Source organism: Mustela lutreola, chromosome 2 (genome assembly GCF_030435805.1).
Source record: "Mustela lutreola isolate mMusLut2 chromosome 2, mMusLut2.pri, whole genome shotgun sequence".
NCBI lineage: Eukaryota > Metazoa > Chordata > Mammalia > Carnivora > Mustelidae > Mustela > Mustela lutreola.
The window spans coordinates 1,679,047-1,705,151 of record NC_081291.1 but is presented as its reverse complement, the minus strand read 5'-3'; the positions used below and the strand labels follow the sequence as shown (position 1 = coordinate 1,705,151).

Here is a 26,105-nt window from a genome sequence, read left to right as displayed (position 1 = left end):
TAGAAGGGACAATGCAGGCAAAGGAGAAGCAAGACCGCTAGAGCCCCCACCTGGTGACGGCGTGCCGGCGTCTTGGTGAGCGTTCTCCCCCATCCTTCTGTGAGTTCCGTCCACACGCGGGATTCTGGATAAATAGGATTTGCTCTTTAATGTGCTCCTTCTGCCTGCTGGGCTGCTTTCCTTGTCAGGAAGCCTGCGTTTCCCTAACCTCTCTTGATGCTGGCTCAGCATTTCACATCACAGGCAACTGGTTAGTCACTCCTTTTAAAATAACTTTACAGTGGATTTAATTGGTTTGTAGGGATGTTTATTTTCCTGTTTTTCCCTCTCTCTTTTTACATTCTGTGATGAATGTGTTCGCGCAAGCGTTGTGCGTCCTGGGCCGGCTGTCGTCGGGGGTGAACTCCCGCACGTAGGTTTGCAGTGCGTGGGAGAGAGGGAGAGAATCGGGGTGCCCTGGTTTCCCGTTCCGACAGCCGCTTGCCCTCTGCACGTGCCCGGTCTCCAGGGCCGTCTCCCCGGCCGTCTGAGCAGTCGGGCACGTCCAGTGCTGCCGGTCAGGCTGCGGGATTTCTGCATTCTCCCAGCCGTGCCTTCGGTAAGCAGGTGCCCCCGCGGACTGCCCCGGTGTGGGTCTGTCCCCGTCATCGGTGACCTTCTTCAGCTCTTCACACACGGTGCTTGACCTCTCCGTCTTTCTCTGCGTGGACACGGGCTGGTGTCCGTCCCCCCGCTGTGAATACTTCTCTGAGCCGGTCATTCCCCTGCCCTCGCCGGGGGCTTTCTCCTACCGACCGAGGACACTGGCGCTCGCCTTTGGGCTTTCTTTGGTGTTTCCCCAAATTTCAAGATGCTAGAGAGCGACTCACCTGCGTTTTGTTCCACTTCAGTCCCGGAACCAGACTCACTGAGGGTCTGACCCCACGCCGTGCGGGCTGGGGTGGGGGACGCTGCGCAGCGTGGCGAGGGGCGGACGTTGGTGGAGGGGCGCGCAGTGGCTCCCTGAGCCGGTGCATGGTGGGCGGGCCTGGCAGGGATCCCCGGCAGGGACTCCTCGGAGGGCGACTACCAGGTTTTGCCTGGCTCCGCTGTGGCTCACTGGTCCCTCGCGGACCACCTGCTTGTCAGGCGCTGCGGGAGGCATCTGTGGCGGACAGACAAGCAGAGCCCGGCCAGGGTTTCCCACCTCCAAGCAGCCGGGTGTCGCTGAGCGAAGGCCACCGCCGCCTGCCCCGGTGGCAGAAGCAGCCGCCCGGCACATGCCGAATGGTGAGCAGGAGTTTGGGGTGTTGGCTCCCGGGGTGCCAGGCAGGGGTTTCGGCCGGGGTGCTGCCGTTCCCCCTGGTGGCCACGAGGGGGCAGAGAAGGCCCGCGGGCGGGGCTTGAGCCGGGTATGTGTGGAGGTGGGGCAGGTGCCGGCAGGGGCAGCGGGCCTGGGGTGTTTCCAGCCGTCTGCCCTTCCCTCCTGGAGTGCCGTGACCACCCTGCCCCGTCCTCCAGGATGTTGCAGCCCCGGGAGTCCCCTGGCCACCCTGTCCCAGGCCCCTTCACCGTCCCCGCAACAGATCCCAAACCTCCCCGATTGGGACCAGCATCGGATGGCTGGCCCCTTCCACTGGGGGGAGGGAAGTGCTGACTTTGCGACCTTGGGGGCGCAGGGGACCTGGATCTGGGTGCGACCCTGTGGTCCGAGCAGAGGCCGTGGCACAGAAGCGAAGGCCCCGGATAGGGGTGGGCAGCCTGGCCGCAGCAGCCCCGGCGCGAAGACTGAGTCTTGCTTCTGGAGCCTTCCCTCCCTCTTCTGGAGCAGCGGCTGCCGGCTCCCGCCCCACGCGGCCCTTCCTTCAGGGGCTTACCTGGATGGACAGCACCAGTCCTCAGAAGTCCCCCGGGGTCTCCAGGGCCTGGACTCTGGCCATGTCGCCCTGCGGCCCGTGTGGCCTAGCGTCAGTCCCTGTCACACCTTCTCGTGGGAGCTTGCTGCCTGGGCACAGGGACGCCCTCCCACAGACTTTGTCCCCCCCGCCCCCAGCAGGGGTTTCTGGGTGAGTGCCTGGGCCAGGCCTGTGGCCCAGGCAGTGAACAGAACCGACGAAACCCTTGGCTCCCACAGAGCTGACGTCCTAGCAGGGACTGGGGGCCACTGCGAGTTCCCCCGCCTCAGCTCTGCTGGCATCAGGCCCGTCACTGTCTGGGGTCAGTGTCCCACGCGTTGTTGGTGGGGGGGCGGCCCCGTCAGCACCACCCACCCGCCGCCAGGAGCTCCTCCCTCCGTGGTGAAAACAACCACAGATGTCCCCAGACTTGGCCCGGGGTCCCCTGAGGGCAGGACGAGAACCGTGCCCTAATGGCTTCTGTTACATTGTGTCTGTAACGGGGATCCTGGCCGCCGGGTGGGTCTTCCCGCTGCCTGGAAGCTCGAGGGGCTGATGCTCGCCTCCCGGAACAGCCAGCCCACGTCCTCCTGCCTGGCAGCTGCCCGGGACAGCTCAGCCGCCCCGTCCCCCGAGGGCACTGGCCTTTCAGCCTGGGAGTCACCTGGGCTCCGGTGTTCCGGCCTTCGCCTGGTGCTAGCCACGTGGATGGGGCATTGTCTTTGAGCTGAATCCGGTGCCCAGAGCTGCGATGTCCGGCACGGCGGGCACGAACTACCGGCAGCCCTGAACCCCGAAATGGGGCCACCCGGGAAATGAGACTCTGCATAGGCCAGTTTACATCTGTGATTCTTTACTGAGGGCGATGCTGCCCCCCGGGGACACTGGGCGGCGTCCGGGGACATCTGTGGTCGTCATACGGCAGGGGCAGCTCCGAGCCGGTGGGGCCAGGGATGCTGCTCAGCCCCCACGGTGCCTGGGACTCCCCTGCAGAGTGGCCCGCGTCCTGGTGCGGGGGGAGGGGGAAGACATGTACTTCCCGGGAGTCTTGCTCCCGGCAGAGCGTGCAGAAGAGCTCCGTGACCTTCAACAGCAGAGTGTTGTTCTGACGGCTCCTCGCTCTCCTGGGAGCTGCGGGGCGTCTGCAGGGTCGTCTGCAGAAAGCTCTGTGGAGCGAAGTCCAGCCCGCTGCCCCGCAGAGCGCTGCTCTCCCCCGGCTCGGCTCCCGCTTCAGGTCTGTCCCAGGCGTGTGGAAATGCGCCGTATTATCAGTTTTCCTGTGGACAAGCTGTTCTCCTGCAGGAACTGCCAAGATCCACGGTCAGAACCTTCAAACCTTCTGTTTGCGAAAGGTCACAGGGCTGCCGCCGCCTTCCCAGCAGAAAACACATACGGAACATCCGTGACCGGGGGCCCTGCCGTAGCCCACAGTGCCCAAAACCCTCTCCCTGCAGGCGCTGACCCAGGGGCCACGTGGCCACGTCGTGGGAGGTCTGTGGCCATCATGATCAGGTGGGTGGGGCCAGGGAGGCTGCTTCCCCCCCTCCCAGCACCCAGGATGTCCCTCCGAGAGTGACCTGCCCCAAAGTCCACCAGCGTGAGAGGAGGAATCCCCGCTGCCCGGGAGTCTAGCCCCAAAGGGGGAGTCAAGGTCACACCGTCTTGTCCACGTGCACCACTGCCTGGTTTCCACCCCTGCCGTCTCTTGGACCCTGTGGGCCAGGGTGTGCTGGGAAGTTCTGTCTCACGGGCTGGCTAGTGCTTCCACCACCTGAATTTACCACTGGACAGTCAGGACCCTGGCGGGTTCACGTGGAGGATTGCTGGAGCAGGGGCCCCCTCCGTGGGGCCACTAGGACTGGAGCAGCCCGGTGGCCACACAGGGTCGGAGACCACACCTCGTGGGCACAGGGATGTTGCTGGGCAACTGCTCACACGGTCAGCCTCCCTCGGGCAGGGCATGGCGCACGTGCGCCTGTCGTGGTCACCCAGCTGCAGCCTCCTGACTCGAAACACAGGGTGGCAGTCACGTATGACAGGAAGGTGGGGGCAGGGGGACAGGAGCCACGTGGTGGGCAGCGGGGTCCCTGCGTCTTCCCAGGCTCACCCTCAGCTGATGCCCTTGGAGCTGGCGGGTTGGAGCCTCCTCATTTCCTTCCGTTTCTCTTCGTGTTCTCAGTCCACAAATGTCTGTGTGCCGGGGCCCCGCCGGGCTGACCTGCTCGTCGCTGCTGGCAGAAGCCCCGGGGCAGGACAGAGAGCACAGCGTCCACGGGGCAGAGCGGGTGCGCAGGACAGGGCCCAGGCATAGCCTGGAGGGGCCTGCTGCGGCGTGCTCAGCAGCGGGAGGCAGGGAGGGACCCGAGGGTCCGAGAGCTCCTGCCAGGCACCCAGTGCAGGCCCGTGGCCGCTGGGCGCCCGCCTCTAGCGGCCCCAGGCGGAATCACCGGTGGTCTCTAATGGTCATCGGTGCCCCCGTGTGCCGACAACCGGACAGGAGGCCTTTGGAGGGTGACGCTATGTCCTCTAGTAGGACCCGTCTTGGTCTTTGGGCACAGTTCCTGGCTCGCTGCTCCCCAGACTTGTGACAGTCTGAGCGAGAGGAGCGTCCCCTGCGTCCCCTGTACGTGACTGACCGGGACAGTGGCCGGGACACCCCGGGGTGCTCTGCTCGCCGTCTCGCAGAGCGTGTGGTGGGTGATCGCACTCACGCGGCACCCTGGTTTGGCTCCTGGTTCTGCAGGTCAGCAGTGTAGACACTGTGGCAGCTGCTGTATCCAGAGCCCCACCGGGCTCAGCCAGAGCCGAGTGTTCAACGAGGCGCGGCGGAGAAAGAAGCCGCCCCCACCATCGCTCTGGCCGTCGGCAGGATTCAGCTTCTTTGTGTTGCTGGCGGCCAGCCAGGGGCCACCCTGAGCTCTTAGAGGCCACTCTCGGGTCCTGTTGTAGCCATGTGGCCTCCTCACACTCCCAGCCTCTGGCGTCAGGGAGGTCCCCGACCCTTTGACGGGCTCACCTGATGAGGTCAGGCCCACCCAGGTGACCCACGAGGGCTTCTCCCCTCGGAGTTGACCGATGTGGAGGCTTAATTCCGTCGTTCAGACCCCTTCTTCCATACCAGTCGTCTGCGCAGGGCATGGCATCTCATCCTGTTCCCAGGCCCCGTCCGCACCCAGGGTTCGTCCGCACGGCGCCCTCAGCAAGGAGCCGAGATCCTGTCGGCCACACAGGGGTGGAAGGGAGCGGAGTCCGGGAACAGCCAGGCCTGAGCCGGGGCGCACAGGCGGGGTCTGCGTCCTCCTCTCACTGCCGGCCCCTCCTGGCCGGGGGTGTGGCCGGGACTCGAGGGTCAGGGCTGGGGGCACGGAGGGTTTGGGGAATGCACGGCCAGCTTGTCCCACTTACACCTAAACGGACGCAGGACTCCACCCAATGTTTTTTTTTTTTTTTTTAAAAAGATTTTTTCTTTATTTATCTGACAGAGATCACAAGCAGGCAGAGAGGCAGGCAGAGAGAGAGAGAGGAGGAAGCAGGCTCCCTGCAGAGCAGAGAGCCCGATGTGGGACTCGATCCCAGGACCCTGGGATCATGACCTGAGCCAAAGGCAGAGGCTTAACCCACTGAGCCACCCAGGTGCCCCTCCACCCAATGTTTTAAAAACCTGTATTTTGAGATAATTACAGATTTCTAGGAAGTTGCAAGCTCTCCCACAGCACAGTCTTGTGCGCCCTCCATCCAGCTGCCCCAAGTGGGGGCAGCTCTGGTCACTAGAGTGCAAAACCAGGCATTCAGCACGGGGACCATGTGGGCCAAGGTTCCCTCGGGTGGGCCACACCTGCGAATTCAGCCCTGCCCCGCTGAGGAGTGTGCAGGACCGTCAGGCCCATAAGGCGGACAGAGTTCCTCTTGCCCGTGTGTGCAGAGGGGGGCATGTGCCTCAGGGGCGCTGCGTGCCCCGCCCAGTGTTCCAGGCCATGCTCTCTTCCCCCCCACCCCCGTTCAGGGGGGCCTTGCCCGTCCCTCTTCAGGCAGCCGGCCCCTGCGGCGGGTCCATTTGCAGAAGGGGAGAAGCCCTCGTGGGTCAGAAGGCTCAGGTTCAAGTCCAGGTGCGTCTCCTAGAGGCACGCACACCCACAGCTCCCCGGACCTTCCTGAACATGGAGGCCTGGCCCCGAGCCCACTGCCGGCCTAGCTTTCTCAGGACGGCTGCAAATGACTGTGAGGGGCTCTAGGTCCTTCCAGGGGAGAGAGGCTGTCCTCATACCCCCGTCCGTCCTGCCCGACCCCTGGCGACCGACCGCGATACCCCGGCTTCGCCCGGAGTCCTCGGCTGTCTTCTCCGCGCCTCGCAGAGTCTGCCGCGTAGGAGCTGCTCCGTGGGGCGGGGCTCTGTGTTTCTCCCTCCGCACGGTACCGACCGTAGCCGTGCGGGCCCCGTCTTCCAAGGTGGTGCCCCAGCCGGGTGCCCGCTGCTGTCCACGCCCCGCCTGGTCCCCGCTCCTCGGGTGCAGGGAACCTGGGGGCAGACGGGATGCCACTCTCGCCGTTGGGCTGATGTGAAACGGCAACAGGGATTTTGCAGATACAGGAAGACCCCTCATCGGTTGACTCTGGGCTCATCAGAAGAGACGGTGCCTGGGTGGGCCTGGCCTCATCAGGCCAGCTCTTGAAAGAGACCAGAAGCTTATCCTGAGTACTGAGGTTCGTGGGTGCGGGGGGCTGAAGGACGGGGACAGGGAGTTCGTGTTGACCAGTGGTTCGGGTGTGCAAAGTGAAAAAGTTGTAGACGTCCATCGCACGTGGACACAGATGTCTTCATGCTAACGAGCGTACTTGTAAAAACGGGGAGATGGTTGTGTGCTTGTTACCGGAAGAGAGACACACACGGAAGAGCAGGAGCAGACACTGCCGCCGTGAAGCCAGCCGTCGTGTCACAAGTGCTAGGAGCAGTGCCCGTCCGGGAGCCAGCTCGGAGGGGGCCGGGTCCCGCCACGGCACGTGCGCGCTCAGCCCCACCAGCAAGCGCATGGTGGGGGAGGGCCCGTCGTGTCTGTGTCACAGACGAGAAAACAGTGGCAGAGGAGCTGAGTGACTTGCCCGGGGCCACATGGTTGTGTTTTATGACATTCAGGTCCGCCGCGTCCATCCCCAGGGCCGGATCAGAGGCTCCACCTGGTCAGGCATCTCGCCTGACTGCTCGCGGGTTCTTTGTGCGTGTGTGGACAATGGAGAGAAGGCTCCAGCCTGGTCCTCACCTGACCTCCGGCCCCGAGAGGGGGGTCAGACCGGGCCCGGTGACACGTCGGGGACTGGGCACAGAGCCCGGGAGGAGTAATGATCCCATGCGGCTTCCTCGGCAGAGTCATCAATCTCTGGAGCTGAGCCCTGAGCTCATTAGCTTCCTGGAGCGCGACGTGCTGTCCCTGGCTCCTGACTCATGTTCCTGCTCATCCAGACCTCTGCTCCCTGCCAAGGCGGGCTCTCGGAGCCGGGCGCCCTCTAGCCCACGTGGGGCTCGCGGAGCCAGGAGCAGCCGAGGAACAGAGAGCGAGGCCTGGCAGCACTCCCGGCGGGTGTTTCTGGCACTGGGCTGCCCGCTCTGGGCACAAGGACAGGCACACGGAGTTCGCAGGCAGCACCCGGGGTGCCGGCTGCGGTCACACTGGCTCGTCCCCCTGGCAAACCATTAGCCAGGCCAGCTGGCTCCCTGGGCACCGTGGACACCGGCCTGTGCCTTGGGCACTGCGGGTGGGGGTCAGGCAGGATCCTGGCCCCACCCACTTGCTGCCCCTCCCCAGTTATGACAGCCACAGATGTCCCTACGTCACCAGTGTCCCCTGGGGCAGGACTGCCCTGGGCGAGACCCTAATTGAGCAAACTGATGGTGACAGTCCTGCTAGAGAGTGAGAGCAGGTGCTCAGGGAGGCCTTCCTGGAGGAGGTGATGTCTGAGTTGAGGTAGGCGATGCCCTAGAGCTGACTGGGGCCAAAGGACCTTCCAGGTGCACAGCAGTGGATGCTGGTGCTAGACCTGGGGGCACAAGCTGAGGGAGGGGAGGCCCGGAGGCCCCGAGGCCCGGAGCAGAGTTCGGGCATTATCCCGAGGGTTCCAGGCCCACCGTGGCAACGACGAGCTGCCCTTGTTTTCCAGATTAGGAAACCAGAGAAGGTGACGGTGCCCGGTCCCCCCCACCCAGCGGTGGTGGGTAGAGTCCTGTGGGCTTCAGGCCAGCCCGGGGGGCTGGGGGTGGGGTGGGTGCTGGAGCCGGGCCCAGGAAGCTCAGCCCCTCCCAGCTCCCAGACCCTCGGTCAGGCAGGCACCTGCCCCCACCCTCAGTTTCCCTTTGGTGCAGCTGGGTGACAACCGCCCTGACACCCAGGGTCGCTGCTAGGAGTTGAGGGAACCCGCTCCCCAGGCCGGGGCTATGGGTGAACTGGCAGCAGCACGTCCCTTAGCCTGTGGTCACTAGACGTGACCTCCCCAAGCCCTTCCTCTTTGGACTCTGCCTCTTGAGTTCGTCCGGCTTCTCTGGATCTGAGGAGACGTGGGCACTGAGGGCAAGGCCCCAGGCCCTTCGGCAGGTGGGCGGCGAGCCCTGAACCCCGGCTCCCGTCCGGGTATCCTTCCCTCTAATGGAGGATGAGAAAGAAAGCACCACGTGGACAGAGCGCGCCCCTGCCCGAGAGCTGCGCCCCCGCGAGAGGAACGAACGGGGTCCACCCCCAGCGGCCTGGCCTGCGTCCACGAGGGCACGTCGTTTCCCGTGCTCGGGGCAGGAACGGCCCGGCCCACGGAATGGACCTCTCCAGGCCTGGGACACCTGGGCCGGGCCGGTGGGGGGGGTCTGAGTTTCCCGGCCCGCCGTCCGCGCTCCCCTTCCTGGCTCCTCCCGGGAAGGTCGGCAGAGGTGGTCCCTGCACCCTTCAGGAATCCAGCTGCTCTGCCGCCTCCGGGAGGGAGCCCAGCGGAGACCGCGCTGGGACAGCCACCTGCACCACGAGGCCGCCAGGGCCACTCTGTGTACCGGCCGTGTGGCACCACGCGCCAAAACCAGGACAGAGACGGCCTCTTGAGCATTTGGAGCACCAAATTCTTTCATTCTCTCTTTGGTAGTAAAATACACATAAAATTCATGACTTTAACCATTTCTAAGCACACAGCTCTGCGGCGGGAAGCACACACCCCCACCCTCCGTCTCCAGAACTTTCCACCCCCCCCACGGAGACTCTGTCCCCACGAAGCACGGACTCCCCACCCCCGCTCCAGCCCCCACTCCCACCCCCTCCTCTCTGTCTGAGGGACGGGACTCCTCTGGGGCCCTCCTGGGAGTGGGGTCCTGCGGGACGGGTCCTTCTGGGTCTGGCTCCTGTCTATGAGCCTGGTGTCCTCAGGGTCCCTCCGCATGTGGCAGGGTCAGGGTCTCTCCCCCCCCCCCCCCCCCCCGCTTCCTGAGGCTGCACCGTGTTCCCGCACATGGACCAACCACATTAACCCGTCAGTGGACGTGTGAGTCGTTTCCACGTTTTTATTGGCTGTTGTGAATGTGCTGCTGGGAACACGGGGGTGTGAATGCCTGTTTGAGTCGCTGTTTTCACTTCTTTTGGGGAAAAATAATCCTGTTTGTCCTGGTTTGACAGCCCACCCCAGCCTGCAGCTCCCCTGCCCGCCCCTCCAGACACAGGGGAGCCCAGTTGGAGCTGCAGGATCCAAGATGTGGCTTCTCCTTCCCCGACCCTGGTTTGCACTCCCACACCCCTAGAAAGGAAAATAGACATTTTGCCCAAATAAAGATGCCGTGGGCCACAGGTTCCCAAGGTGCGCGCGGCGTGAGGCGAGAAGGACGTCTCCCTCCCCTGTGCTCTCGGCCTCCGCCTGGAAGCAACCATCGCCGGGTTCTGGTCTTCTCTGGATGTGCTCCGCTCCCAGGCACCTTTTCTGACCCTGGATTTTGCAGGGTGAAGTCGCGCACCCCTCGGGAGCACTAACGTGAAGCCACGAAAAGGCTCGGGGGGCAGTCCGGGGGCCCGGCCAGGCTCCAGGGGCCTCACCTGCCGGGTGCCGCAGCCGCGGCGGGCCCGCCCATCGGCGCCCAGGCCCGGGCCTCAGCGCCGTGGGTGTTTGATGACGGTAACGTGCCCCCGTGCTAGGGGCGGGATGCTTGTGTTCCCCAGATTCCTGCCATACCAGCGGGCTGGTCTGGGAGGTGATGGGTGTCAGGCGAGCTCACGAGGGTGGGGCCCTGCGGTGGGCTCAGCGTCCTGGTAAGGTGAAGAGGAGCGATCAGGGCGCTCTGTCCCAGACACACCGGGCGGGGGGTGCATCCGCACCAGGGACCGACCTGTGGCCCCATGATCTAAGACTTCCTGCCTCCCGAACCATGAGAAGTGATGCCTGGGCGCTAGGGCGCCCTGTCTGTGCTGTTCTGTGAGAGCGGCCAGAGTGCACGAATACAGCCCGTCGGAATATTTTTCTAAAAAAAAAGAAAGAGAGGAGCGCCTAGATGGCTCAGCGGGTTAAGCCTCTGCCTTCGGCTCAGGTCATGATCCCAGAGTCCTGGGATCGAGCCCCGCATCGGGCTCTCTGCTCAGCAGAGAACCTGCTTCCTCCTCTCTCTCTGCCTGCCTCTCTGCCTATTTGTGATCTCTGTCTGTCAAATAAATAAATAAAATCTGAAAAAAAAAAAAAAAAAGAAAAAGAAAAAAAGAAAGAGAAAGGCAGTCTGCAAAAGGCACCCCCGGCAGTCACCTGAGGCGGGGTCCCCTTCGGATCCTCACAGCGGTTTCTGGCACGCGGGGCCCGTGGAGCTGCCTCCTGTGGGCAAAAGGGGAGATCAGAGAGGCATGTGCCTGTGTCCTGGGGTCACTGTAACAAGACTAAAGACCAGGGGCCTGAGAACCACGGGACCTCTTTCTCGCACATTCTGGGGTCAGAAGTCCGGGGTCGAGGTGTGGGGGGGCCCTGCTCCCGCCGCAGTCTCCAGGGGAGGGTCCTTCTGCGGCTCCCAGCTCCGGGGTGGGGGTGGGGGTGGGGGCAGCACCGCGGGGCTGTGGCCCTGTCCCTGCAGGCTCAGCCTCTCCCCTTTTATCGTATCTCTATCTTATCTCTATCTCATCTCTATCTTATCTCTATCCTTATCTCTTTTGATAAGGACGCCAGGGCTCGGGTCAGGCCCCCCCAGTCCTGCACGGTCTCATTTTAACGTAACCAGTCAGACTCACAGAGACCGTCTGTCTCTTCCAATAAGGTCACTACAGAGCCTGCTCCCACGGACGGGGCCGCCTAAACCACGACTGTGAGACCTCAGGGTCCTGGAGCCGGGAGGTCCGAGAGCAGGGTGTCTTCTGAGGCCGCTCTCCTGGCCTCCCTTCCCTGTGTCCTCACCGGGCTGTCCCTCTGTGCGCGTCTGGGTCTCACCCCGCCCTTCTGCAGGGGTGCAGTCGGACTCGGGCCACCCTTGCGACCTCATTTAAATTAACCACATCTTTAAAGGCCGCATCTCCAAGTACAGTCCCAGTGGGGATTCGGGCTTCAACACGGGAATCTGGGGACACCGCTTAGCTTATCAGTCACCTTCTAAGGTTCCCTGGGGACACGCTATTCAATCCACCGGGGGAGGTGGGGGCTGAGCTCAGGCCTCCGTCAGGGAGGCTGTGCGGGAGGTAAGGGGGGGTCGGGTCTCCCCAGGAGGAGGCCCCATCCTTCTGCAGAGTGGCACAGAGTTGTCTCTGCGTGTGAGTCACTTAGCTGAGCTGTGGTCTGACCTTTGGGGAACCCTGCCAGGAATAGAGGCTTCACCCCCATCCTTCACCCTCCCCGCTTTTTTTTTTAAGATTTTGTTTATTTGACAGACAGAGATCACAAGCAGGCAGAGAGGCAGGCAGAGAGAGAGGGGGGGGGAAGCAGGCTCCCTGCCGAGCAGAGAGCCCGATGCGGGGCTCGATCCCAGGACCCTGAGATCATGACCTGAGCCGAAGGCAGAGGCTGAACCCACTGAGCCACCCAGGCGCCCCTCTATCACGATCCCTTTTATAAATGAAGGTGGGCCCAGCAGGGAGAGATTGCCCGGGCACGCAGAGCGCCCCGAGCGTGGCCCACAACCTCCGCCCTGCAGGTGGGTTCCGTGCCCAGCACCGGCTTCCCGGTTGGGGTTGCCGACTGCCCGAGGAAGCCCCCAGGGCCCCCGAGGTGGCAGGCACCAAGGGCCTGGGAGCCCTCGGACCCCTGGGACGTCCCCTCGAAATCTCTGCTTTTGCTTTCATTTATTTGTTGTTAAAAGGTCTTTCTTAAGCAGCTCCTGCACACAGCACGGGCTAGACCGCAGCCCCCGCCCCGGACCGCGCTCTCCCGCCCCAGCTGGCCACGTGCCGCTTTTTGTTGGCTTTTAACGGCCCGAAAGTGTCGCGTTCTCGCTGGCGAGCTCTCTCGTTGGCTTGGATGGAAAACGATTTGGACTTTTCCCTTCTGTGGGTCATGTGGATCCGGCGACTCAGCGGCCCCTGGGGGTGCACCCGGTTCTGGGGGGTCGGGGGGTGGGGGAGCCCCGTCCCTGTCTGTGGCCGGATCCCAAGGCGGGAGCAGTGAGAGCGAGCGAGACCCGGCGGGTGTGGCTGAAACGGGGCGTCCAGGAGCCAAAGTACAGGCCTGTGAGCTCTGTGTTCTTAACTCGACCGGCGTAAAAACAATGTTTTTAGAACAGCTTTGTTGAGACATAATCCCCTCGCTGTACGGGTCACCCTCTTCGGGTGTATGATTGGGTGGGTTTTAGTACCTTTACATGTTGTGCAACCATTTCATTATCTCATTCCAGAACATTCCATCACGGCAGAGGGAAACCCTGCCCCCTCAGCGATCCTTCCCCCTCTGTCCCCGGCCCCCGGCCCCCAGGAGCCCTTCCCGTCCGTGGAGGGGCCTGGCGCGGACGTGTCGCACGCGTGGACTCACACCCCACGCGGCCTCCTGTGTCTGGTCCCTTCCCTGCGCCCCGTGGGCTCGGGGCCGTCCGGGGGCGACCCGTGGTTCTCCGCCCCGGCTTCAGGACGGAGAGTCTCAAAGTCTCGGTCCTGAGAGCTCCAAGGTCGTTTGTTTTATGCAGGTTTTATCCACCAGAAGTCACTAGACAGGAATCAAAGCTGAGAAGTGACTTAAATATTTATTAATTCACTTAGAAAGAAGAACGTGCTAAGTGACTTTTTTTTTTTTTAAACAAAAAGTAACCGCGGTTTGAAAAACAAGCAGATTTGGTGTGAACGTGGCAGGGGGAACCCCAGAGTGGGGCCTGACCTAGGAGGAGACCACAGAGCGGGACAGCCATGCCCAGTGCGGGTCCCCGCGGCAAAGCGGGGGCGGTGCGAGGGACCCAGTGGCTTCTGCGTCCGGCGTGGCCGTGTTGCCTTCCAGCTGCGACAGCCGCCCCCTGGGAGAGAAGATGCTCCCGTGGGCGGCGCCCGGGGGAGGTGGCCCGGACTCTTGCTGCTGTTTCTGTGACTTCTCTGCAAATCCCAGATTATTCCAGACGGAAACTTTGTTTGCAAACATGGGGCGAACACAAACAAACACGGGACAGCACGAGGGGACGTGCCGTGGCCTCAGTGAGGGGAGGGCGGGGGACGTCCGTCCTGGGACTGGGCGTCCCCACAGGAGGAGCCGAGGGGGCAGACGAGGGAACCAGAGGCCACGCAAGTCGGCGAGTCCTGACCCAATGCCAGTCACGCACCAGAGACAGTCGTGGTTGCCGGACCTGGGGGGGGCGCGGGGGGGCGGGGATCCAGGGAGGTCTCTAAGGAGGGGACGTCCATGCAGACCCCAAGGGACAGGGAGGAGCACTGGAGGCAGAAGGGGACTGAGCCGGGTCTGGCTGGGCAGGAACGGTCATGAGACTCGGCCAGGTGCCCTGGGGATGGCCCTCCGCTGGGGCTGGTTTCTGCTTTTGACAGGCTGACGGGGACCCGAGGCTCCCGGCCCCCGAGACAGGGTCAGGGTCGCCGCACGGGGGGTCAGCTCTGCCTCCCTGGAGGAGCCCAATTCCTGGTCCAGGCCAGCGGTTCTCAGCAAAAGTCATTTCTGCCCGGGGGACAGCGGATAGGGTCTGGGGACATCTGTGGTTGTCACAACGGAGGGGCTCCTGGCATCAAGGGGGTGGGGCCGGGCACGTGCTCTGCTCCCACAGTGCCCAGCATGTCCCCACGGGAGCAGCCCGCTCCGTGTCAGCAGTGCTGGGGGAGACCCTGCGTTAATCCTCTAGAAGAAACTTGGGTCCAGTCCCTGTGCACTCTGGACACAGGTGTAGAGCTGGGCTTGTGCTCCGGTGGGACTCCAAGTCGCTCTTTGCCGGGAAGTTCGGGTGTCCCCCTCACAGGTGCCATCTGCCCAAACCGGCATCTGGAGTGTCCCAGGAGCACCCCAGAAACTCCCTCACCTACCAGCCATGCTACAGGTTACAGACCCTGCGGGCCCCTCGTGCCCAAATCACGGGGAATGCAGACTGTTAAACGGGGTGGCCCTCCGGGCCCAGGGGCCTGGCCTGCCGGGTCAGCCAGGTGGTGGCCGTCAGGAGAGGGCTGGGCTCCCCCTGCAGGGCCCTCTGGCCGTCTGTGAGCACCGGCCTCCGGTCCTCCCCCTGGGGCGAGATCCCGCTGCTGGCCTTGGCCACTGTCCACTCTGCTTCCCAGGCTTCTGTGTGTGCGTGTGCTGCCCTGGGCTGACCAGCAGGAGGTTGGGAACACTGTCCTGTCCCAGGTCACGGCTCTGGACCTCGGCTTCATGCCACTGGCTGTAAGAGAACCCTGGGGTCAATGTCAGCAAAGCCCCGTCCCCCCAGACAGGCCCTGCCCTGCCTGGCCGCTGTAGGCTTGCCCTTTCTCTCTCCTTCCCAGCCAGAGTGCTCCTGATGTGCAGACGGCGTCTATGACCCGAGTTTAGGGGAGGGACCCTGGGCTCACCCTGGGCCTATGCACTGGTGTCTAGTGTGAGCAGGCATCAGACTCAATTCTTCCCACACACTGAACTCAGGGAGGCTGCCTCTCAGCACCGTGGACGTCCAGGGCCGTCCTAGACACTGTCCCCAACTGCACCCACTCAGTCCCAGGAGCACCCGCAGTGTGACCACCACAGATGTCCTCTGAGGATAGTCAGCCCAGGTGAGAGCCGCCCCTGGTCCCGGCCCTTTGACAAAGGAGGCAGGGAGCCCCGCCCCTGGGGCCGGGCTGGGTCGCTTTCCCAGCACTGCAGCAATGCCAGGAAGGCTGCTGGACCCAGGAGCCTCTGCGGGCTCTGGGCCAGGGTGCAGGGGGGCTGGGAGCTCTGCTTTCCAAGGACCGGACAGCCAGAAATGTGTCTGTGTTGAGAGCTCCGCACACGCCAGCCCAGGCCCGGGACGGCCCCTGGCTCCTCCCTGTGCTCCTCAACCACGTCCCCTTCTGTCATGGGCCCCTGAAGGCGGGTCTGACTGGCCACTCCCAAAGTCGGGTCCAGCACCAGACGGAGCCAGGGGGTCTCGTGGGGGTGGTTCTGCCTCCAGGACAACCAGTGATGGAGGGACATCTGGGGCCATCCCATCTGGGAACTGGGGGTGGTCCTGGCATTGAGGGATGGGGCCCCGGCAGCTGCTCAGCCCCCGCAGTGCCCAGATGCCCCCGGAGAATGCCGCAGCGCAGGGGCCTCCTGCCAGCCCCGAGATGAGGGTGAGGCCCCTCCGCTCTGTGGTGGGTGGGGAGTCATGGGGACACGGGGTCACTTGCTGTCTGCGGGAATGCCTTCTGGTCTGGTGCGGGGCCGGAGCTCCTGCACCCCGGCGAGCAGTGGGGGGGCAGGCCAGTGTGAGCTGGGAGCCTGTGCAAGCGGGGGAAGGTGTGGGGACATGTGAGCAGGGCCCCGGGGGAGTGGGGTAGGCTGTGTGAGCAGGGGCCCGGCTGAATGGGGAGCCCCGGTGAGTGGGAGCCGCTGTCCTTGGCAGGAGCCAGGTGGGGGGCGTGGTGCTGAGACCTGTGGCATTTTCTCGGGGCGCTTCCATGGCAGCCGAGGAACCTGCTGCATCCGTCTGGCAGGATGTCAGCAGGCTGCCCCGTGGTGGTGGCCTCCCTGGCTGTGTGCCTGGGGCTTCCAGGAAGCTCGCCTACACCCGGGAGGGAGCCGGGGGATTGGGGTGGGGGAGGGTGCCCTTTCCAGCAAGCGCCGGGCGGGGCTGGGGACAGGCCGAGAGGTCAGCTCCTGCGAATCTGTCCCAGTACCCAGAAGCAGTTGTAGGTCCCACTTCCCGGCCACCATCTAGGCCGGCTGAGTCAGGGCTGTGTCACATGGAGGAAAGGCCGGCCGGCTCGCAGCAGGCAGAGGCAGCCCCAGAAGCTCGTCGGGTCACGTGCCCCCCCCCCCCCGGGCAGCATGCCCCCCCCCATGTCCTGAGGACTAGAGCCAGACGCCTCACAGTGTCCGCTCACCCGCCCCCTTCCCAGACACTTGCAAGAGCAGCCCCGGGGGCCACCCTCCCTCCAGATCCACCCCCCCCACCCTGTCTTCAGGATCTGTGCTCTGGGGCAAGTCCCTTTCCCGCCAGACCTCTTTTCTTCGGCTCATCTCGGAAGCCCCCTCCCCTCCCCACTGCGCCTGGTCCTCCTGAGCTGCCCTCCTGGTCCCCTGGTGCCTCCAGGTGAAGCCGTCTGTTGGCCGGGATGACGCGTGCGCGTGTGTCTGCCCTGCTAGGACGTGGGGTCCGTTCAGCTTTGCCGAGATCGGGGTGGCGAACCTTCTCCGTAAAGGGCCCGCTTGTGAGTATTTTCGGCTCTGTGGGCCAGACTCTCTGTCGAGACGACTCAGTTGTGCCCTAGGAAAGGAATGGGCCGTGTGCCAAATAAAACTTTATTTATAAAGACACGTCCCCCCCCCAGCCGTGGTTTGCCTCCCTCTGAGTCAGAGGGTTTCCCACAGGGACCCGTCGTGGTCCCACCACATGCGACGCTGAGTTGTCTTCGAGGCAAACTTCCAAACTGAGGCTTTCTGTCGGGTGATTATGGAACCGCCGAAGTCCTCGGGGTCGATGGGATCCCTTCACACAGGGGGCTCACCCGGGGCCATGTTTGATGATGTGTGTGGCTGTCACAACGGGGGACACTGAAGGAGGGGGGGCCAGGGCTGCTGCGCGGCACCCCCCCAGTGCCCGGGACGCCCCGCAGGGAACAGCTGCCCCCACGTCCGCGGAGCCGGTGCCGGGGGGGGCCCCGCGTTCACGCACCCTGGGCTGAAGCGTGCGGCAGCTCCCGCGTGCTCACGTGTTGGGCGGCCCGCCTGTGGCAGGGTCTCGCCTGCCAGCACCCTCCAGTGTTCTCTTACGATGATCCCCCGCCCCGTCACAGCCACCAGACTGTGGCCAACGCCGTGACAACAGCGGGGAAACTGAGGCTCGGAGCCAGGCCCGCAGCCCCGTGCTCTCTCTGGCTCCTTTTTGTCAGCGCGGGCTCTGCTCACGGGTCTTCAGAACACTCCGGTCACGTTGTGTCCGCTCAGGGCAGCTCCTGAGCTGGCGCCGGTGACCCCGCCACGAAGACCTCAGCAGGGCCCTGCCTGCCTGGCGTAACCACATTCCGGGGTGCCTTCTAAGGGTGGGGGGCAGGAGCCCCCCATTTCTCAAGGGTCTCCATGCGGCCAGGCCCGTGCCGCTGTGAGGCAAGGTGGTGCGCCTCGGCCCATGGGCCGCAGGAGAGGGCTGGCCGCGTGGAAGACGGTCTGCAGGTAAACACAGGGTTACCTGCATCCACACCCAAGGGGAAAAAACAGGGGCACAGATGGAAGCCTGCACACGCGTGTGCAACAGCAGCAGAGGTCCCTGGCCCCACCCTCTCGAGACCAGGGACAGGTATGAGGCAGGAACAACCCCAGTGTCCCCCACGTGTGGCCCAGGGACGGACCCTGAGCCCACGACACTCAGGGAGGGAACCAGACATAGGAGGCCACAGGGGGTGTGAGTCCACGCGTGTGACACGGCCAGACCAGGCTCCTCCACGGACGGGAAGGGGGCTCGCGGGGGCTGGGGGCTGGAGGAGTGATGGCCGACGGGGATGAGTTTCCTTTAGGGAGATGGAATGTTCGGGAACTAGATAGAGATGTGGGTTGCGCAGATGCCACAGTGTAAAATGGTAGCTTTTCTGTTAGGTGTGTTTTAACCCCCCCGAACCTTGTGCAGGGACGCCCAGAACCACCTGTTGTCTGTGAGCCGGCTTGTGTGCAAGCCTTCCCACCTCCTTGGCTCTCGCAGGCTCCCGGTGTCCCAGGCCTGGCTCCCTCACCTCCCGGGGGCCCTGGGGGGTGCCCAGGGGGGGGACGTGGCTCCACAGGTGGTCTTTGTGCCGCTGCTTTAGAAGTCACTGTACCCGCAGCCTTCTGCCCGCCCCTCGGTGCTCTTGGCTGGAGTCTCAGTCCAGCAGCCGACCCCCCCTCCCCCCGCCTGGATCTGAGCTCACCGGCCTCACCCAGGCTCTCAGCACTACAGGGCAGCTCATTCACTCTCTGGGGATCGTCCTGGGCACTGTGGGGGTTCAGCAGCATCCCTGGCCCCACCCCCTCGAGGCCAGGGACAGCCCTGGGTTTCCACAGACATTGTCCCATGTCCCCAGGGGGCAGGAGCACCCCAGACTGGGCCCAGGCTTCGAAGCAGACGCCTGGGAGCTGGGCACGTCCAGACCCAGCCTGGGGGAGGGGAGGCCCCGCACCCACAGCCCACAGAGGCGGTCCACGGCCCACCAAAGGGTGTTGATTTTAATTTCTTTTAAAATCAGTGAACAGGGGGTACCTGGGTGGGTCGGCTGGTTGGGCGTCTGCCTTTGGCTCGGGTCATGATCTCAGGGTCTTGGGACCGAGCCCCACATCGGTCCCTCCTCAGTGGGGAGCCTGCTTCCCCCTCTGTGCTACCCCCTGCCAGCTCATGCTCTCTCTTGCTCTCAAATAAGTAAAATCTTTAAAAATACAATAAACTCAGTGAACGAAAGGTGACTAACATGTTAGTGAACGTTGAGTAACAAACCCCTGGTTTACATTCCCCTTTACACAGATGGAGTTCTAGAGCATCAAGGACCCTATCGCCGTGGGGTGGGAGGGGCCATGAAGGCAAGCGCGACACCCCCCGCCAAAGCCCCCGTGTGTGTCTGCGTCCAGGTGCCGCTGGGAGGGGCAGGAGCCTGCTTAAGGACCTCGGAAACAAAATCCAGAAGCGGACTTTTGGGGCAACAGGTGAGCCCTCCTGGTGGGCTGTCCCTCCTGGGAGAAACCCGCCTCCACCCCTGTCCCCGTGGACCTAGCGAGTGCCTGTGCTTCTGTCCCAGGCACAGGGGCCTCTGCCCCGGCCGCGCCTTGCCCGGGGCCGAGCAGGAGGGGTCTCCTCCAGCCCTCATCACCGTGCTCCCCCAACACCACCCAGCCCTGATGGGGGGCTCCTCACAGCAGGGAGGACAGGGGGCTGCCTGGATCGTTACAGCTTCAAAGAAGGGACATTTGGTTCCAATCAAACAAACCACAAGAGTGATCACCCTTCCCCGAGTTTCAGACCGGGATGACTGCACCCGGGGTCACGGGGCCCCATGTGGAGGCATCTGGGGTCCCGATTGGGGTGCTCCTAGCATCCAGGGGTTGTGGGCCAGGGATGCCCAACCACCCACAGTGCCCGGGATGCTCCCAAAAGAGAATAACCCGCCGCCGTGTCAGCGGCGCCAGGATGGGGGGACCCTGCATTCCTTACTTTGGGGGAATAAGTCCCTGCTCACACTAGATGCGCAACAAACCCCGAGGGTCCCACCGTAGAAACCAGTGTCTGAGTCACCCCCACCGAGTGTACACGGCATCCTGGGACCTCAGGAGTCCGGTGGTCGCGGAGCGCAGGCCCCTGGGGTCAGCGGAAGCCCTGACCTGGGGGTCTCCCCCTGCCGCAAGTACGTGCAGGCTTTGTGTGGCCAACCCCTTCATACAGCGTCCGGGGAGGGCCTGGACCCCCACACCCGGGCCCCTTGACCCGCTTCGGTCCTGTGCCGCCGTGGCCACCAGGTGGCAGCACAGCCCACCCCACCGGCTCCTGCCTCTGGCTCCGGTTCCTGCATCCCAGAAACACCGCCGCAGTCTAGACACCCGCCGGCGGAATTCCTGTCCCCTTGAGTCAGTCTGTGCAGAGACGTGCGTGATCCTGATTCCCAGTCATCGTCTCCCACGGCATTGTCGGGGCTCCCGCCAGGGGCCAGCTCACTGGACGGAGTGGCTTCCTCTGGGACCGGGCGGGGGTGGGGGGCCCGGCAGGGAGAGGGGACCCGCCCTGCGTTGCTTTCACACCGGCATGAAATGCCACCAGGGCCCGGGATGTCCTGGGCCGGCCGCCCGCCTGGCTCTGGCTTTGAGTGTCTGTCTTCTGCGGCCTTTTGGGAACAGAGTCTCACGGGCCCTCAGGAGACAGGTGCCCACACCCTGGGCCCCGTGTCTCGGCCTCCTTGGGGGGAGGTCCGCCGCGCTATTGCTGACACAACGGAACGTATCCTCTCCCAGCTCTGGGGTCCGAGGTGTCCCACGGCGGTTCCTGCTGGGGGAGAGCCTCTCCCAGCCTCCCCCGCCTCACACCAGTGTCACTGGTCATCTCGGCGTGCCCTGGCCCAGAGAAGCATCCCCCCGCATCTTGGTCCCGTCTTCACAGGGCTTCTCCCCGCCTGTCTGGGTCCACATGTCCCCTTTCTATAAGGGCACCCGGCGGGGCTTTGGGCGCCCCGGACTCCAGACTGACCTCACCTTCACTAAGTACGCCTGCGACCACCCCATTTCCAGAGAACTTCCCGTTCTGGGCTGGGAAGGAGCACTGTGGCACCTCCGGCTTGCTGTCTGGGGGCCGGAAGCCCCCCCGGGCCGAGCAGCGGGAGAGGGCCGGGTGCAGGGCGGATGCAGACCCGGCTGGTGGCACGGACCGGGCCAGGCCGGGCCGGGGGACAATCCTGCCCGTGCCATCTGCAGAACGAAGCCTTTCCGAAGAAAGCGCTGACCTGCTTCCTCGAAGCCCCACCTGTGGCAGCATGGCCAAAAGCTCCCCGAGGGGGCCCTGCCGAGTCGTGGGCCGGCCGGCGCAGGACTGTTCCCGCACGTGTCCACAGGGACACGGACCCGCACCAGCACAGCGCCTCCTGCTGCCCGCGTTTGGGGGGCCTAAGGCTGAGCAGAGGTGGACATTCACTGAAAACCTGCCCTCCCGGCAGCAGAGGCTTTGTCACAAGCTCGTGTCATCGTCGGGAAACCGGCTGAGAAGAGTAACGCAGCGGCCCCGCCCACTCCCTCCACCTCGGGACCAACAGACAACGCCTCGTTTCCTGCAGGGCCTTCCGGGTTGTGCGGGTCCTTCCTGGTCTTGGGTCATGTGTGGACAGCCTGAGACCACAGGGAGAACCTCGGCGACCAAGTAAATAGCAGTTTAGCGTGAAAGAGAACATTCGTGTTAGCATCAGCTCGCTCACTCCAGCTCTCCAGCTTGTCCGAATGTGATTTTTTTTTTAAAGATTTTTATTTATTTATTGGACAGACAGAGATCACAAGTAGGCAGAGAGGCAGGCAGAGAGAGAGAGAGAGAGAGAGCCCAACGCGGAGGCTCGATCCCAGGACCCTGAGATCATGACCTGAGCTGAAGGCAGAGGCTTTAACCCACTGAGCCACCCAGGCGCCCCTCAAATGTGATTTTATGTGAAAGTGGACATTTTAACAGAACACCGTCTGTTACTTGCACTAATAATTCAACGTCCTCGAGGACATCCAGGACGAACCAGATCAGAGTGAGGACCGAGTGTGGGCGGGGGCGGGCGGCCCCGTCCTCCTCGAGGCTCAGGCTCCAGCGTGGCTCTCAGCCCACGCTGACCGTCCCGCCGGGATGCCGGATATCAGTGTGTGATTCGTGCTGGGTTTGGTGCGTTTGCTCTTTTACAGCATCAGAACACATGCTCCCTCCACGGCTGGGTCTTGGCGTCCCTCTGGTTTCTGGCCCGGCTCTCATCGCTGCCTGCAGGATCCGCACGGCCGTCACCTGAGGGCGGGCAGACCCGCCTGTCGGACACACGCGCGCCTCCACGCCAGGCAGCTGCACCGCAGGGACACCGGGCGGGTGCAGGGTGCAGCTCCAGGCCTGCTCGGGGCCCTGGTGGGACGGCGGAGCCACAGACAGAGCCCGCTGGCCCTGCAGCTCCAGGCCTAGGAGGTCCCCAGAGAATCTGCAGGGCTGCGCGAGGAAGGACGCACACACGCGTGTTCCCAGCGGCACAGTTCACCAGAGCCAGAACGGGGAGACGATCACGGTGCCACCATGCACGACACGTTCACCTGCACACGGGAGTGTTCCCGGCCACCAGCAGGAGCGAGGCCCCCACTCACGGCCCTGGGGACGGACCCTGAGCCCGCGATGCGCGGGGAGGGAACCAGACACAGGAGGCCCCACGGGGTGTGAGTCCACGCGTGTGACACGCCCAGACCAGGCCCCTCCACAGACGGGAAGGGGGCTCATGGGGCCGGGGGCTGGGGGAGGGGAATGCAGGTGGGGACGGGGCTGCTTTTGGGGCGATGGAATGTTCTGGAACAGGTAGAGGTGTTGGTTGCACAACTCTGTGAATGCCGTCAGTGCCGCTGAGGTGTTCCCTGTGAAGTGACTCGTTTTGTTTCATGCGACTCTCATCTGAATTTCTTTAAAAATTAGGCAGGGGCTCCTGGGTGGATGTTAGCATCTCACTCGTGATCTCGGCGTAGGCCTGGACAATCTCAGGGTTGTGAGTTCGAGCCCCGTGTTGGGCTCCACGCTGGGTGTGGAGCTTAGTTAAAAAAAAAAATAAATAAAAATTTGAAAAGTTCTTAAGTCGGAAGAGGGAAGTGCAGCTTTCGATCAGGCCCACGGGTTTCAGCGCGTTCCCAGGCCTGGGGCCGTCTGACGGCGCCTTGGTGCTGACCGAGACCGTGCCCCAAACTGCAGACCCAAGGCCGCCGTGGTCTGCACTTTTGCTCACCCCTGGAGGGTCTGTGGGGCTCACCATCACGGCTCTCCGCAGGAGGAGGAGATGCCGGGGGCGGCCTGGAGCTCCTCGGCCAGGATGGCGGCTGGAAACGCGAGGAGCTCTGCCCGGGTCCCGGCTCTGGGCTCTGGGGTGTGTGCAAGACAGCACGGCTGTGCCTGCTCCGGGGGACACCCGGGCCGGCCGCCTGTCTCGCAGCACAGACCGAGATCTCGTGCTGTGCCCTTGGCTCCCACGGCGCCGGCCTGCCCGTGCGCCTCAGCCAGGATCTCCGTGCCCCTGTGTGCGTGCGTGTGCATGAGTGTGTGTGTGCGTGTGCGTGTGTGTGCACAAGTGTGTGCACCTGCAGAAAGCCTGCCGGGCCCGTCTGCTGTACCAGCCTCGCGTCCTCCGTGCAGGGTGTCGGGGTTTCTGTTTCTCCCAGGGCAGCTCGTGTGTGTGTGTGTGTGTGTGTGTGTGTGTGTGTGGGCGGGGCCTGTGCTGAATCACGCTAGTCTCTTGTTTCGGTTTTCCTCCCCCTTAGCACCCCTCCTAAGCCCCACCCACCCGCCACCTGCAATCGCTGTGACTCCGTGCGGTTTGCTCTGTGTCACCCAGAGCCCTCCGCCAGGCGGTGCCTGACCTTTCTTCTCAAATGCCATCTGAGTGGTGAGCCCCCGGTGAGCGGGAGGCGTCCCAGACCCCCGCCAGCTTTCCGGGTGCTCTCTGGCCGCGGACCCGGAGGGAGCTGGTGGTGCTGCTGTCGGCTGCGGCTCTGGGTTTTGCTAACCCTGGGGCTGCTCCCCAGGAAGCGGGTCACGTGTGTTTGATGGGGACACTCTCTGTGCCGGCTTGGCTGTTTCAGTGCAGCAGGAAGGGGGCACTCCCAGTGGGCTTGCGGGGCCCGCCCGGGCCCCCGCGGGAACCAGACTCCAGGCGGATTTTATTTCCCAACTTCATTTTAACAAACGCTGCTGTTTGTTGACTGTTTTTAACACCGAGGACACATGGGCCGACGCCCACGGAGAGTGTGGGGCAGCGGCCGCTGTCAGTGTTGTTCAGTCCGGGCTTTCCCATCTTTGCCCGTGGACGTCCGCAGCCGCCTTCCCGGCTCCAAACCCGGTGTGCCCGGCTGCGGGGCACGGGAGCTCTTCCGGTGTGCCCGCGGGCCCTGAAAGACTTAGTGCTTGGGGAAGGAAGACCCCCAGAGACAGCAGGTCCTAAGTCCGTGGAACCTGGGGATATGGCCCCTGGTAGGATGCGTTTTGCAGGTGTGACTTTGCGACGGAGGGATTTTCCCAGTGTGCCCTAAATGCAGTCAACAAGTGTGCTTACGAGACCGAGGCAGGAGGAGATTTGACACTCGGGGGAGGCCACGTGACCACAGGCAGTGACCGGGGGTGCGGCACAAGCCACGGGGCGCCTGGGCCCCCAGGAGCTGGCGGACACAGGAAGGACCCTCCCCTGAAGGGAGCGTGGCCCCGCCACATCTTGACCTCAGCCCCTGCTTGGGCTCTGGCCGTGAGAACTGCAGAGACGAACGTCCGCTCTCTAAGCCACCAGGTCTGTGTGATTTGTTACAGGAGCTGCAGGAGCGAGTCTGGGCTGCATAAGGGGTTTGCATTTCCGTAGCTGTACCTCATGCACCCCCAGAATGCAGCTGCTGTCCTGGGACCTTGTGGCCCACTGTTTCTGGGGTGCAGGGACCCACCGCGAATGGTGCTCTCCCCCCGTTGTCCTGTGTCTCTGGGAAAAGCACCCTGACAGGCCACACTTCGTCCCTGAATGCAGGGTACCCCTTGGGTGCGACATGGGGGGTGTGTGGAAAGGTTTCCACACCACGGCTCGGAGGCACGGGGTCAAGAACTTGCAGCCGCTTAAAACGGGGGCCTCTGACTGTTGTGTTCGGTTCCCGCACCTGTGAAATGGAGCAGCCGAGACATCTGAGCTCCCCCGAGCCCGTGCCCTGTGCGGAACTCAGAACCCTGTGCACAGGGAGGACAGGCAAACCGACATCACCCTCCGAAACACCGCAGCTGCTCCGGCCTGGTTTTGTTCCGTCCCCGCTCTGGGCTCTGGAAACACGGCTCTGGGCTTGCGTTTCCGAGCCCGGAACCGTCCGGCACTCGCAGCCCCGGGAGCCGCCAGCATCCACATCCAGCCGCTTGGAGTCGGAAGAACAGAGGGCACCTTCCAACCTCAGCTCTGCCCCTTGGTGCCCGGCTTCTCCCTCTTCGGAAGCGAGGAGGGTGGGCCATGCACGAGCCTCCTGGAGCGTGTGGCCGGCCCTGTGCCTTCACCCCTGCAGACACCTCGGGCCCTCCCCGTCTCGGCTCTGCTGCGCCCAGCGCCCGCCCCAGAGCCCAGGGTCTGGGCTCCGCCTCGGTCCGGCCGCTCCCTACGGGCCCTGCATCTGGCTCTGGCTTCTGCCCTCGACCCCTCCCGGTCGTTCAACACCACGCGCGCTATAAAAGGCCGTTCTAATCCAGGAAAAAGGTGGCCTGCTGTCCAGACCGAGATCAGCCTCTGCTTCTGCCTCGCAGCCCTGTGTCTGGGATTAATTTAGGTTCCCAGAATCCCGTCGGAGGCGGCACACGCCGTTAGGATCGCATAGTGGTCCCTGCTCAGCTGCTCCGGGCGGGCCTGGGGTGTCCCCACGCTCGCCTGCCCGCCCGCTCCGTGGGCTCCTTGCAGAGTGTGCTTTCCTGCCCGCAGCTTCCCCCCTGCAGAATGGAGGCAGCATCTGCGCGAGGCAGTGGAGGGCGCAGGTGGCTTGAAGTCCGGGCGTGGGAAATTTAACCCCCGGTCAGATGCGTGTCGTGTCTCTGGGCCCAGCAGGCTTCCTTCCCGGCAGGTCTCCGAGATGCTCCCGGCAGCTCCTGGAGGCAGTGCTAGGGCCGGGGTGGGGGGTGTTCCCAGCGCCCTTTCTCTTCCTGGACAGAATCTCGCACTGGGATGGCGCCGTCGGCTGCCCTGGCTGCCCAGCCTTGGGGACGCGGCGAGGAAGAGGCCCCCAGCCCCTGCCCCAGAGAGCAGGGGCGGCAGACGGGCCAGGCGCCTGTGTGGTCTGATCACAGAGGTCACCACGATCGTTTTCAAGGGTGGAAACAGGTCCTGGGGCCAGGCCGTTTAGGGGTCACTGGACTCACGGATCCAGGAGCTCCGGCTGCACCCGCCTGTCCCATACGTGAGGAGCCAGGAAATCCGCCCGGACTGGGTTTCCCCGGATCCCACCGCCCGTGAGCAGCGGGGACTCAGC

At 63.9% G+C, this 26,105-nt stretch overlaps 1 protein-coding gene across 3 annotated transcripts in view; it reads left to right on the top strand.

Annotated features, from left to right (window-relative positions):
• The window catches only part of GNG7 (G protein subunit gamma 7), a 114,040-nt gene that overhangs the window by 32,100 nt on the left and 55,835 nt on the right, over window positions 1-26,105 (top strand). The window contains exon 3 of one of the 3 annotated variants that reach the window (XM_059159393.1): window positions 18,910-19,088. The exons of the other annotated variants lie outside the window; for them this stretch is intronic. The gene's annotated coding sequence lies outside the window, so the exon portion shown is untranslated. The remainder of the gene's footprint in view (window positions 1-18,909; window positions 19,089-26,105) is intronic. 3 annotated transcript variants of the gene reach the window in all.